The 12,790-nt window shown below is 37.5% G+C and overlaps 1 protein-coding gene across 1 annotated transcript in view; it reads left to right on the top strand.

Annotated features, from left to right (window-relative positions):
* Positions 1 to 10,718: 10,718 nt before the first annotated feature.
* RALGAPA1 (Ral GTPase activating protein, alpha subunit 1 (catalytic)) overlaps positions 10,719 to 12,790 on the top strand; it is a 125,015-nt gene continuing 122,943 nt past the window's right edge. Inside the window, exons 1-2 of the mRNA XM_009319372.1 lie at positions 10,719 to 10,823; positions 11,359 to 11,408. The gene's annotated coding sequence lies outside the window, so the exon portion shown is untranslated. The remainder of the gene's footprint in view (positions 10,824 to 11,358; positions 11,409 to 12,790) is intronic.

Raw genomic sequence — 12,790 nt, 5'->3', positions numbered from 1 at the left:
GTGTAACAGTACTCTTCAGCTTGTCTGTCTTGGATGCATCTACAAGATTTTGTCATTATGCAGATATTCTTAGATGCACAAGGTACAAAAACAAGGTCATTTTTTGGGGCAGGGAGAGTAGGATATTTCTCTATGTATTCCTACTGTAGTGTGAGGGAAGTGTATAGCAGATTATTTGAAGTCTGTCTTCTGCTGTGATCACCTCCTTGCCTTATTCCTTAAATTTCTCTGCTACCTAAACTGGCTTTCAAAGCATAAGCTCTATGCCCTTTCTTTTCCAACTTTTCCTTTGACTAGTCTGCAGGACCAGATTAAAAAAATAATGTGCCCACGTAAGATAGACTGCTATCTGAGGTGGCTTCGCATTCAGGCGCCATCCTGCAGCTTGAGCAGCATAGTGCTGCATTTTCCCATTTATCTTTTTTCTTCAGTGACCACTCCCCCAGCATAATAATTGGCATGTTTCCATGTGCTCAGGGGAGCCAAGCTAGCTATTGCCAACAGACTATCTGAGGGGAGAAGGGAGGAAATCTCAGTTCAGCTCTGTTCAGCATCTTTATGAATGAAAAATGATTTGTCTTGTTTATTGCTCTTAGCCCCTGTATATTGGAGATTAAAACACTGTCGAGAAGAGAATTCTCTGCTGTTTCACATCCAGGAGAAGGAGAGAATTTTCTGTTCTTAAACTTAAAATCCTTTCAGTAGGCCTGCAAGGTGTATTGGACTAGAGTTAACTTTTTTTGCTGTACTTTTTAGTTCAGCAACGATAAACTGAAGCACGGCCTTGGATTCATGGTTAAGACTTGAGGGGAGGAAAGGGAGTACTAGTTCGTTTTCTCTCTATTTTATCAAGGCATCCAAAGCAGCAGTTCTCCAGTAAGCTAAAATAATGGAGTAGTCATGAAAAGAGGCAGAGTGCTTCTGAATTATAGACTGCTGCTTGTCTATTAGCCAAAGAGGAGAAATCTAAAAAATTTCATTATGGTAAAAGATTGACAGTTGGATCCTGCAAGGCAACAGTGCAAGTCAGGCATCATCTAAAAATATTTAAGATCGTATAATGTGGTTGTTAGTAAAGACCAGAAGAGACCAAACAATTTCAGAGAACCTAATAGGAAGCCAAGTGAATGGATAACACAAAGGCAAGTGACATTTATTTCTAACAAATTAAAAGTAGTGTACATCAGATGGAATTATTTAAATGCCTTTTAGAAGATAACTTAGAATGCAGTGAATTGTATTATTTCAGGAAAAAGTATCTTGTCATTGGTGACAAGTCAGTTTAGTAAAAAATGCAAATTAGTCTGCATAAGGAATATAGAAAATTTTGTGTCTTCGTAAAGCAGTGGCGTACCGTTACACCAAATATCATTGCAGCTTTAGTAGTCTTATTGCTATAGTCAGTGTATAAAAGATTTAGAGATGGGAATGACTCGGGTGAAAGTAAAACTTCAACGTGAAAAGACATCGAAAGCTTTGGAATCCCTTTCTGTGGGGGCAGGTAGTGAAAAATATGTAAACATATATGAAAAAGACTAGGAAATAACGTCTATTAAGGCTTACCAATTTTGAAGTTACAGTAAAAGCTTTTTGGCTTGGGAAGCTCCTGAGTGCCAGACTAACTATCAGTTGTAGGCATACTGGGCAAAATACGCTTTTTTTTTTTCTTTTTTTTTTTCCTGAAACTCTTTTGTAGATAACTGTGACATTTCAGCCAGAGACAGAACACTGGAGTGGTTCTCTGCTTTGCTTCAGTATGGCCCTATTCAGCCTTTTTTGTGATTCAGGAAACAAGGAAAATTTGTGAAATTCAGGTGACTAAGTCAGAATTGATTAAATTATTTGTAAAAGTAAATACAATACGTGACCAATTTATGCATGTCACAGGCATAAGTTTTTTTTAATAGAGGTTAAAGCCTTTAGGAGACCTCCAAGTAGTAATAAATAGTATTATCCGATTTTTCTTAGCATTTCTTAGCGAAAGTCTCGTATCCTGGGACATAGCAGTCTGTGAGTGAAGGTAATCTGCTTTTCATTGTTTTCCTGCTGCAGTCTTTTTCTTGAAACAGCTGGAACTATCTGCTTTAACAGGTTTGATTCTTTTGAGGTGTATTAGTTTCTTCCCATAGGGAAGTGTTCATTCCCCCCCCCCCCCCCCCTTTTTTTTTTCCCTCCTCCTTAGTTCTGGGAAGTGCCTTTAAGTCTCATACAGTTCCCTAATGCTATCTTGGTCAGCATATGGCTTTTTATCGAACTATTCTTCTGTCTTATTTCTATATGCTGGAAAGGCTATAACAGTTTTGTTTACTGTGAGCTACTGCGGTGGTTAGAGCGTATCAACCGTGAGCGGGAACATCTACTGGGATTCCCTTGCGGTCTGTACGGCAGTGGCTCAGCCTTGTCAGGCGCGAGGCCCAGCTGTAAGGAAGGCTGCCAGCTGCAGCTGGTGCAGGTGTGATCACTGAGACCTTTCTAGCAGATGGAAGTGGAGGCACATAGTGTACCTTACGGAATTGGGTACTGCCTGCAGAACAAAGCCTGTGATTTTCCAGAAGAATATATATTTTTAGCAGTTCCCTGTGAATTAGCAGCTAATTGCAATTTTTAGGATCATGAAGAGGAAATAACATGGAAATAATATTACATTGTTCTTATGATCAGTGTTGCACTGTTTAAGCAGACTTCAACATCAAACTAAAATTCTATGGTTTTAAAATGGTTCATAAATGTTTGTTCTAGTAATCCTTCAAGCAAATCATGCTTGATTTGTCCTTTTGTTAAAACAGTGCTTTGAGAACTCTGTAAATAATTAAGGCAGCTAGATATGTGATATATCCCTTTCATAACATCATACCTTAACAATATTGACTTCTTCTTTTGTTCTAGTTTTGATATCAAATATGTTGCTGCTACCTGTTGAATTTGCAGTTTCAGTCAGAATTTGTAAATATATGTATTTAAAAAAGAAAGCTTAAATCCTAAATATTTAATGATTTCTGCGTAATCTTACTATGTGCAAGTAAGTCAAATGAATATACTTGGTTTAAGATTTACTTTTAGGGATGAACTCTTTAAGAGAAATTTTTTTTTCCTTAATTTTTTTGTAGAGTAGGAGTTACAGGCCTATAATCTGTTAATCCAGAGCAAAGGAAAAAGGAATATATTGTTTCCCATAAATTATTTTATTTGCATGTGATATCTTAAAAATACACTGCTTGTCTCTCTGGAATCATGGAGAGAATGCTTGCAAAATGTAATCCTGAGAGAACAGAGTATTTGAAGTGTGGGGTCATTTTTTATTATTTTGTTTTGTTATTCTCGGTCGTTGATTAGTGCTTGACATCTCATGTGAGCAATCTCTGAAAGGGAAAAGTCAAGCTATGCTGGACAGAATGAAACAGGCTGCATTGGACATCTATTCTGATAGATTGTTTAATATTAAACAATATACTTAAATTAAAATCCCTTTAGACAAATGCAATCTCTGTTTAAGAAATCTATTTGACTGGCAGTCAGCCCTAATGCTTGAGCTGGATGGCATTCATTGGTGTTGCACATCATCAACATCACTCGTTATAATATCACTTATATACTATAATAAATTAAAAATGTTTTATGGTCAAAGTGAGAGGCGAGTGAGAAGCTACAGCAAAACTAGTTGCCTGGAGTTTTCTTTGGAGATAACTGTTCCAGAAGTTTCTGTGGATGTGCAAAGCTGTATTATTTTTGGCAAGAGTTGTAGATTTTTTTTTTTTTCTTCTTTACTGGTCATTCTAACTCCAGAGGACATGTCACTGCTGTAATTCATGGATTTGGCTGTGGGTTAACTGCAGTTTAAGAAATTAGACTTGATGTTCTGTCATTCTTGACTTAACCCAGAATCCATTCTGTTCTGTTTTGGCCAGGAGAAAAGGGGGAAGAATGGCTTTGCTTTAGGATTTTGGCTAACGTTACACTGAACTGTAACGTTACGGAGAGCAGCAGCTGCCGGCGCTGCTGGCTTGCAAGGGTAAGGCCTGGAGTCGGATCAAAGCCCCAGACTAGACAAAGGGGCGGCTCTGACCGCTTGGATGCGAAGGAAAGGGCTGTGTGGGTTTAGCTTGTGGCAGTTCGGAATGAAAATAACTACGCTACTATGGAAGTGTTTGAAGTTGCTTAAATAAAAGCTCACGTTCTGGAACATGCGTGAGTTGTTATAGAAGCATTTCTTAAAAGTTTACGAGCGTAACTCTTCTGGAGTCTGCAAGCAACCTGAACGAATTAGCTTGGAGAGCTGTCAGCTGCTTCTGCTCATTCCTATAGAGCAGTGGTGTTGAACTTTGTAACAGTTTGTATGTAGATGATGTTCATTGGTGCTGTTAACCTGCTTATTCATTCGTGATTCCCCCCCCCCCCCCCCACGTTCTCTGTTCATCCCCCCCGTATGTTTTTATCAAAAAGACGGTGGTGATTAGGAGTTCAGACTTGTCTGATGCAAAATAGAAGTCCATTAAAAGATTTCTTGAAGTGTGTTCCTTTTTCAGTACCAAAAACCTCAATAATATTTTCTTTGACAAAATTACCTTTTTAAAAAAATGGAATTGGTTTTGTTAAATAGCTGTTAGTGATCTGAAACAGCAAGGGCTAATGCGAAGCCCTTGTTTAATAGATTTGCATTTGTAGCTCACTATTTGAAACGTTGTGGTTTGTTATCAGGTCTCTTTCACTTTGACAGTCTGTTAACTATGCCAGAGCCACCAGTTCGTTCCGGAGGTCTTCTACCTAACCTTTCTAAATGACATGCTTTTCTATTCGAGAGACTGTCTGTGTGTAACTGAACCTCTGTATTGTTTTGCTGTAAAGGAGCCGTTAAATTTTTCAGCTTGGAGAATTAAGAATGAATAAGTTCTGTGGCCATTTTGCTTGTATGTTAACTGAAGTTGAGGACGCTTAGAAACCCCTTGCTTTCTAATGGCACCAGTTTGTTACGAGAATCGATACCGAACACTTCAGTCTATATGGGGCCTCTACTTTACAGAAATAGAACTAGAAGTCTGGCTGTCTTCCAGGTCATTGTTTGCTGCAGTTGTCACTGGTATTTTATTTTTGGGTAAGGATGAGAGAAAGTGACTTAAAAGCCAGTAAGTCTGGGCATGAGACAGGATAATGTTTTCATTATACTATGTGCTGTTACAATTTTATGTATAAACATACTATTAAATTCTGAAATGCTTAAAATCAAATGTGAAATTAACCACAACTTGATCTGTAGTGATGTAGACTATTCTGTTAAATGTTATGGTAAATTTCTGTGATGCTTTGTGTGAACTGGTGAATGTTAATGTTCTCTTCAGAAAAGTTAATATATATCCAAGATCTGCGTGTGGGTTTTTGTTTTTAAGTTCAGTATTTTGATTGTTTACCCTTAAAGGTCTGTCCTGTGCAAAAAGTAGAAGTTTACCTGCTTTATAGTATTTTAATTTTGTACAGCAGGCAATCATCTAAATATATAGGTGCATTTCCCTTACTAACTCAACTGATTTATAAATATGTAACAGATGTTGTGGATTAGTTTATAATAATTTATAGAGTAATATGTAGAAAACAAAATAAACAGGGAAGGCAAATTGTGTATAATATAAGTTAAAGCCCACTGGGATCCTCTTCCTACAGGAGATTGGGGTGTTGTACATGTAAACTTGAAAGATTTGCAGAATCTGGCTCAGGTGATCTCTCACAAGTTTAAATATCCAGTAAAAATCTGTGTTGCTTTTTCTGGTTCATGTTTTACGTCTGACAAAATCATTTTTTAAGTTCTCTGAGGTGGTACTCTTGTGTTGTAATTCTAAGTATGATATGCTATTCAAATAGTATCCTCCTTCTAATGTGTAATATTAAAGGATTATATTTTTGTTGAAATACTTTTTTGGATGCAAATTATTCCTGGTTAAAAAGGAATGTGCTGATAATTGAACCATAATAAAAGCATTGGAGCAAATGGATTTACTCTCAGGCAGAGTTCTGTGGCAGAACAAATTTTCTGCAAGAAAATTTTGGCCTAGAATCTTCCCTTTCTAAAATGATCACTGTGGACACTTAAGTTTTTAATATCTTACTGGGATACTTGAAAAGAATGTAACCTTTCAGAAAGTTTCAAATGGCCAAGAAGAGTTGGCCATTTGAAAATACATGAAAATAAGTTCCTAAGAAAAGAGTTGGCCACTTGAAATTATAGGAAAGTAAGTTCCTAAAAGTACAGTCACATGTAAGCACAGAAGTTGGTAGGAGAGGTGGAGGGTTTTTTGTTTTGGTGGTGGTTTTTTTTTTTTTTTCTTTAGTCCTTCTTTGCTACAGCTCCAGTCTGTAAGGTGGGGAATAGTAGAACTTCCAAATTTCAGTGGGTTTAATGGAAATATGAATTCTAGTTGATCTGGTAAATTACAAATAATTTAGATAACTAGTCTTCCATTTTTAGTTCAGTTCTCTGTTTCATGCATCAAAATAGAACAGAAATTCGTAAGCTGAATAAAACTTCTATAACTTAAACCAAAAAAGGTAGCTTACCTTCTTAATGCTGACCCTAGAAAAAACTAAAGCTACTTTTAGAAAAGTTTTATGGGAGGAAGAAGAGGACAGAAGTAGTATGGTGTCTCTTTGTGCTTAAATGTAACTTTCTCCTTAAAAAAACCAAAAAGCACTGCTGAACACACACAGTTAATGCAGAGATCAGATCTGTACCAATTTTGAAGTTACAGAAAATTATTAAGGAAAAATCAGCAAAGATCCATGTTTCTTGCTCTTGTAATGCATGAAGAGAACTGCATTTTCTTGACAAACAGCTTCCATAAATGATGCTGGAAATCTGGATTTTAGTGTACTAGAACTATGCTTTGTACTGTAGAAACTTTAGTTTTTCTATTGTTGGAATACAGTAATGTCCCATTTTTCCCTCTCCCATTCTGAGAAACTTCTCTAACTATTTTATATGGTGCCAGATCCATTTCTGAGTCCTTCCCTCCTCTCAGTCTGGGCATAAGTACCAAGAACACAAGGAATACATTAGTTTGTGTTAGTTACATGAATCTGTGGTAGGAGAATACAAAGTTCTTTTGTTTAAAAATAAATAAATAAATGAGCTGTAAATGAGGGAGGGACGCCTGTTTCTGTGTAATCCCACTTCATGTAAAAACAAGGCTATGTCTCTTTTCTTAAGAAGGCAGAAAAGATGAAGTAGCCAAAGCAGACAAGCAACTTCCTGCAAATTCCCAGTTCAAGGCTGTGTGAAAAGGACATACATATGCTCCTTGTAGAGGAAATTATTTTTACCTCTGTATGCAGCATTCAGGATACTTTGGGAGAGTATAGAGGACAGGCAATGACCTAGTGTTGGAGAAAATGGTTTAAGATGAGAGAATTGAAGAGCTGTATCTTTAGTTGATCACAATGATAAAGGTGAACTGAATGTTTTAGAGACACTTTCATTAGGAGAAAAAAATCAGATCCTTAATTAATGAAGAAAGCTATAACAGCAGCGTGTAGCTGGAAGTTTTAAAGCAATCAAGGAGAGCAATACTATCTCCATGCATGTATTAGTCATGTGGATTGTGTTCAGTATAGAGGTAGCTGTGAAATGGAATGATGTATGCAGGTGGACAGACTAGATGATTTCCAGATCAAAGTCTTCTGAGGGTCTACGTTATTATCTCCATGCTGTATCTGCTTCCCTCCCACCCCACTCCCCTTCTTGCCATAATTCTTGGTCAGGGTATGCATGATGAGTTCCAAACTTCTTGACCAATGCAAGGTTCTAAATTTCTGGACCAGCAGCTTACTGAATCATTATAGGTGTCCTTCGATGATGAGCAGACACTCTTTTTTGCTCTAGGTGGCAAACCTATCAGATGCACAAGTGTGTTTTCCCTCCCTTAGAAGGAAAGCTATTTTTCAGCACTAACAGAAATAGTTTGTGGGTTTTTAAAAAAGTATTATTTTCAGGTAATGCCAGGACAAAATTCCCATTAAACAAAATATTATATTTTTATTTTCTTCCATCTGAAGCGATAGAATTTATTGCAAGAATTCAGTTGTTAACCATTTGGTTTGAATTCCAAAATCTTGCTTTTGATTATGCTACTAAGTGTCATCTTAGGAAGAAATCAGAGTGAAATGAATTTCCTAGAAAAGTTGCAAAGTCAAGGAATTTTTTACTTTCATCCTACTCTTCCACACTATAGATATATTGTGAAGGTATGCTTTTAGTGTTAATTGGGTGTTAATAATACAGGTCTACCAATGCTCCTCTGAGTCTTTTCTGAAGTGATTGGCACCCCATTGTTCTTAAATAAACAAATACAAAATAGATAAAAAGACCATCCTTGGAAATTGTCCCCCAAAACAGAACTCTGGAAAGGCAGAACGCCTTACCAGAGGGCCGGTTGTATGTATGCAAGTGTCATGCAGTAATTATGTGGTAAAATGAGAATCACTGTTCAGCTGGTTATGTGGGCAAGCCTTTAGTTTGCCTCCTGAAGAATCTAGGTATAGTGTCTCCAAAAATTATGAACTGTTGTGTTAAGATTGAGTCTTTAAAGAATAAGTTTGGTTTGTTTTTTTTATTTGCCTGCTTCAGAGTTGACCCATGTCTGGGGAAAGAATGAGGGCCTATTTCAGGAAACGGAACATTTAATGTGCCTGCAAAAATGCAACATTCCTGTGTGTTGACTGGCAGAGACCCTGTTTAACTGCTTCCGATCTCTTTAAGTATTTGGAACTAGTATTTTCCGCTCATTTGCGTCAAGTGAACCATTCCACTGCTTTCTATGTGTAATTCCCATACAGCAGTTAAATGTATGGGCTTAGAGATTTCCTTCTGCCACCCTCCTTTCTCCTGAAAGTCTCAATCATTGCTTTCTTTTTACTTTTAATCCTCCTGTCTTAAAACCTTTTGATTTGCCTCTTGCTATATTTTCTTGTCCATAGTCTAGAACTCGCTTAGCGTTCTGCCCCATGAGTGGAAGTGGATATAATGGTTGTGCCTATGGTCTAGTCATAGCTCTGTGTCTTGTGTACTTGCCCTGACTGCCTGAAAATCGTAGCCTAGTTTGTTTAAAGTGGAATTGTTTTCTGTTGTCCTTACTTTAATATTTCAGGCTCTAAACTCTAGCAGTTCAGCTGCTGATCAGTTTTGCAGAAACTGCTACACCACTTTACAGGAGGTTTGGTAATCCTGTAGGTGGTCAGGCACACGCTTGCCGCTCTGCACCACTGTTTATTGCTAGCTAAGCTGCCTCGCTTTAAGAGTTGATCTTAGCTGTTAACACAGCACTGTCTTCTCCAAGAGCACTCTGGCTCCACTACACTGATTATGCAAGACATTGGCAGAATGCTGTGATACTGCAAAAATTGAACATGTATTGGAAACTTTTATAGCAAGACTTGTGATAAAATTGATTTCACAGTCCTCTAGAGCTATGTAATAAAATAGAATTGAAAATATGCCATGCTTTTGGCCATCCTTTCAGTTGATTGTTTCTGTGCTTTATACTGTACCAGCTGTATATCTAGTCATGTGAGATGATAAAGATGGATGTCATTCTAAAAAGGGTTAAAAACCTGTAATTCAATAAAGAATTAGAAGGGGACTTACATACCTGCAGTGAAAGATGATGCCTCAGTGTGTAGAGCTGGTGAAGGGTGTAAAGGTTTTGTTTGCCTCATCTTTCTTCACGTTTTGAGTTGGTTGGGGTTTTTTTTGTTTCACATCAATATTCTGAAAGGGGAGAGTTTTGCCTTTTAAAATACTGTCTCCCTGTTCCTCTGTGTGTCCATACTATTGTTGTCCACCTGGTTTCTCTACTCTTAAGTAGTTAAATAACAGGACAGGGAGTGTCTTTTGGTTCAGTGTGTACTAAGGCCTGAAAGAATTGATCAAAATGATAATTTAAAATTAATCTAGATAAATCATCATGTATTTCTTTAACTGAGGATTTGCACAAAACCATCTAGGGGGTTGTGGGAAGAGGGTCAGGAAACCTTCCTGGGGTACACGAGAAAGCACATCCCACTCACAACGATGTTTCCACCTCAGGGTATCCCTGGGTATCCCTGAGGTCCCAGCTTCTGATCTCCTGAGACCACACAATCAAAGGAGTATGGGAGACTGGGCCAGACTGGAAAGGAAAGTGCATGTTGGAGCTTGGAGGGAGTAAGGAAGCAGCAGTGGGAATCCAGTGCTGCTATTTGCTTCCTCCCAACCTGTTTCTTTACAGAGCAGAGGTAGTCCTCACTTGTCATCCTTCTCCCACTTTCTTAAGTAAGTTTAGTTGTGTCTAGTAATTACAGTTGGAGACAGTGATGGTCTTTCTGTTGTAGAGTTTGAGCAGCGTCGTTAGCTTTATTTCTATTAAATTAACAATTAAAACAACATTCATCTGTACAGTGCTAGTCCTGATGGAATTCTGGTTTATGAATGGGGTTTGCAGGCATTACTGCCATGCAAACAATGAGCATGCAAGACGACACTGCTTCCTGTTTTAAAATTCACTAGGCACTTATGGCATGCCATATTGAATTTCATTTGCTTCAGTTTAAAAGAATGAAAACTTCAAGAACTTCTTTACCAATAATAATTTTTCTTTTAAATATCTTCAGTTCTTACTACTGGATAATGGTATGCAGTGGTTGACTCTGAATATTCGAAAGAAATAAAAACAGTGTTCTGTTCTATTTTTCAGAGAATGCAGAATCAATTGATCTCAAACAGTTTTTCGACCTACATTTCTCACATATCTATTATGTGTTCTTTGAAAACTTTGTGACTATTGAAGTAGGTCTTAAACAAAAAGGTAAGTATTTCAAATAGAACACTTTTTGTCTTGATGCTTGTGTTTTTGTTATAAAATAAAGCAGGGTGTTATAAATAAAGCTGTGTGTCTGTGGTCACAAATGGCAACATTAGCTGTGCAGAAATATGCGTAAGCACTAACTTTGCAAATAAAGGCAGAGCAATTAGAGGTGCATGCAGTGGAGGTGGGCAAGGAGTGTTTATTCTCTGACTGGTTTTGCCTTTTTGCAAAGTGAGGATTCTTAAGGTGTTACACTTTTTGTGTTCTGCAGAATTATTCTATGTTTTGTTTAACAAGATATTGTGTAACTTAATCTCTACCAGCTGTTGATGCCATAATAGAAAATTATACAAACTGTAACTGTTACAAACCATAAATATGAAATATACTTTTTTTTATTTGCAGAAGGAATGCAAAATTATGGTTGTAGAAATGCATGTTTTTGTTTTACACATCTAAGGATCTTTGTCAGTGTTCTTCACATTTTGTTTTGATAATAAAAGTGTATCTTCTATTTATTTTTAATTGCATCTAGGTCACAAGTCTCAGAGAGAAGAATTAGATTCTATTCTTTTTATTTTTGAGGTAAGATAACTTGAATATTCCTGTATGAGTTTTTTGCTTTGAATTAAGTCCTGTTAAATAATAACAGTACAGCTATTCTACAGTTGGCTGGAAATGTGCTTTACATTTAACAGCATTCCTTTTTCCTTTTGCTTAGAGTTGAATATGTGTGCTTTGTGTGAGAAGAAAAAGAATTTGACTTGCAGTTTTGCAGGAAGATGTCTTAACTGGAAAAAGATGTTTTCTGCCTCTGCAGATAGTTCATTACTTTTTGGTGGTGGTGTCCCCCCCCCCCCCCACTTCCAATGTATTATACACTTTGAAATTCTTATAAATATGATCTCTGATTACTTGTGATCTTCTTGACCTTTTGATTGCATGTTATCTCTGATTTTTCTCATAATAGATTACTACTGCAGAATTAGTTTTTATAGATCCCTTGTATTTTTCTAAAAGATTTATTACTTGAAAATAGCATTTCACAATATCCTTACCAAAAGCATATCTTGACTTAATTAAGATGAACTAGAAACTAATTTAATGAAATCGGAACATTTCTGAGCAGAGACTATAGTTTAGAAATAGCTTAGAATGTCAAGTTTTTGTCTTTTATTTTGATGGTGGCTTCTAATTATAGAACAAGTATTGTGGTTTTTAAAAATACGTGAAATTGAAAGCTGATGAATGCTTATCACATGGTTGAACACAAATTCAAGATTTATTTATTTATTTAGTAAGGTACGTTGGTGCTTAAAGCTGTAGGATTAGCTGTTACAAGGAGAGTGAATCTGAAGACAGCTGGTTCATTTGTTCACTAGTTCCTACATAAAGGGATATTAGGTGCCCTGTGCTTTGGAAACAGTTGCACAGGCTGCTGGAGGGCCACAACCAGGAACTCATTTGGGAAATCAGGTTATTTATAGAATCATAGAATAGTTTGGGTTGGAAGGGACCTCTAAAGGTCATCTAGTCCAACCCCCCTGCTGTGGGGCAGGGACATCTTCAACTAGATCAGGTTGCTCAGAGCCCCGTCCAGCCTCACCTTGAATGTTTCCAGGGATGGGGCATCCACCACCTCTCGGGGCAACCCGTTCCAGGGTTTCACCACCCTCAGCGTAAAAAATTTCTTCCTTAGATCTAGTCTAAACCTACCCCCCTTTAGTTTAAAGCCATTCCCCCTTGTCCTGTCGCAACAGGCCCTGCTAAAGAGTTTGCCACCATCTGTCTTATAAGCCCCCTTTAAGTACTGATAGGCTGCAATAAGGTCTCCCCAAAGCCGTCTCTTCTCTAGGCTGAACAACCCCAACTCTCTCAGCCTTTCTTCATAGGAGAGGTGTTCCATCCCCCTGATCATTTTCGTGGCCCTCTTCTGGACCCACTCCAACAGGTCCGTGTCTGTCTTA

The sequence above is a fragment of the Pygoscelis adeliae genome, unplaced genomic scaffold (assembly GCF_000699105.1).
Source record: "Pygoscelis adeliae isolate BGI_AS28 unplaced genomic scaffold, ASM69910v1 Scaffold71, whole genome shotgun sequence".
Taxonomy (NCBI): domain Eukaryota; kingdom Metazoa; phylum Chordata; class Aves; order Sphenisciformes; family Spheniscidae; genus Pygoscelis; species Pygoscelis adeliae.
Note: the sequence above shows the minus strand (reverse complement) of the source record. Positions and strands in the feature narration are given on the sequence as shown.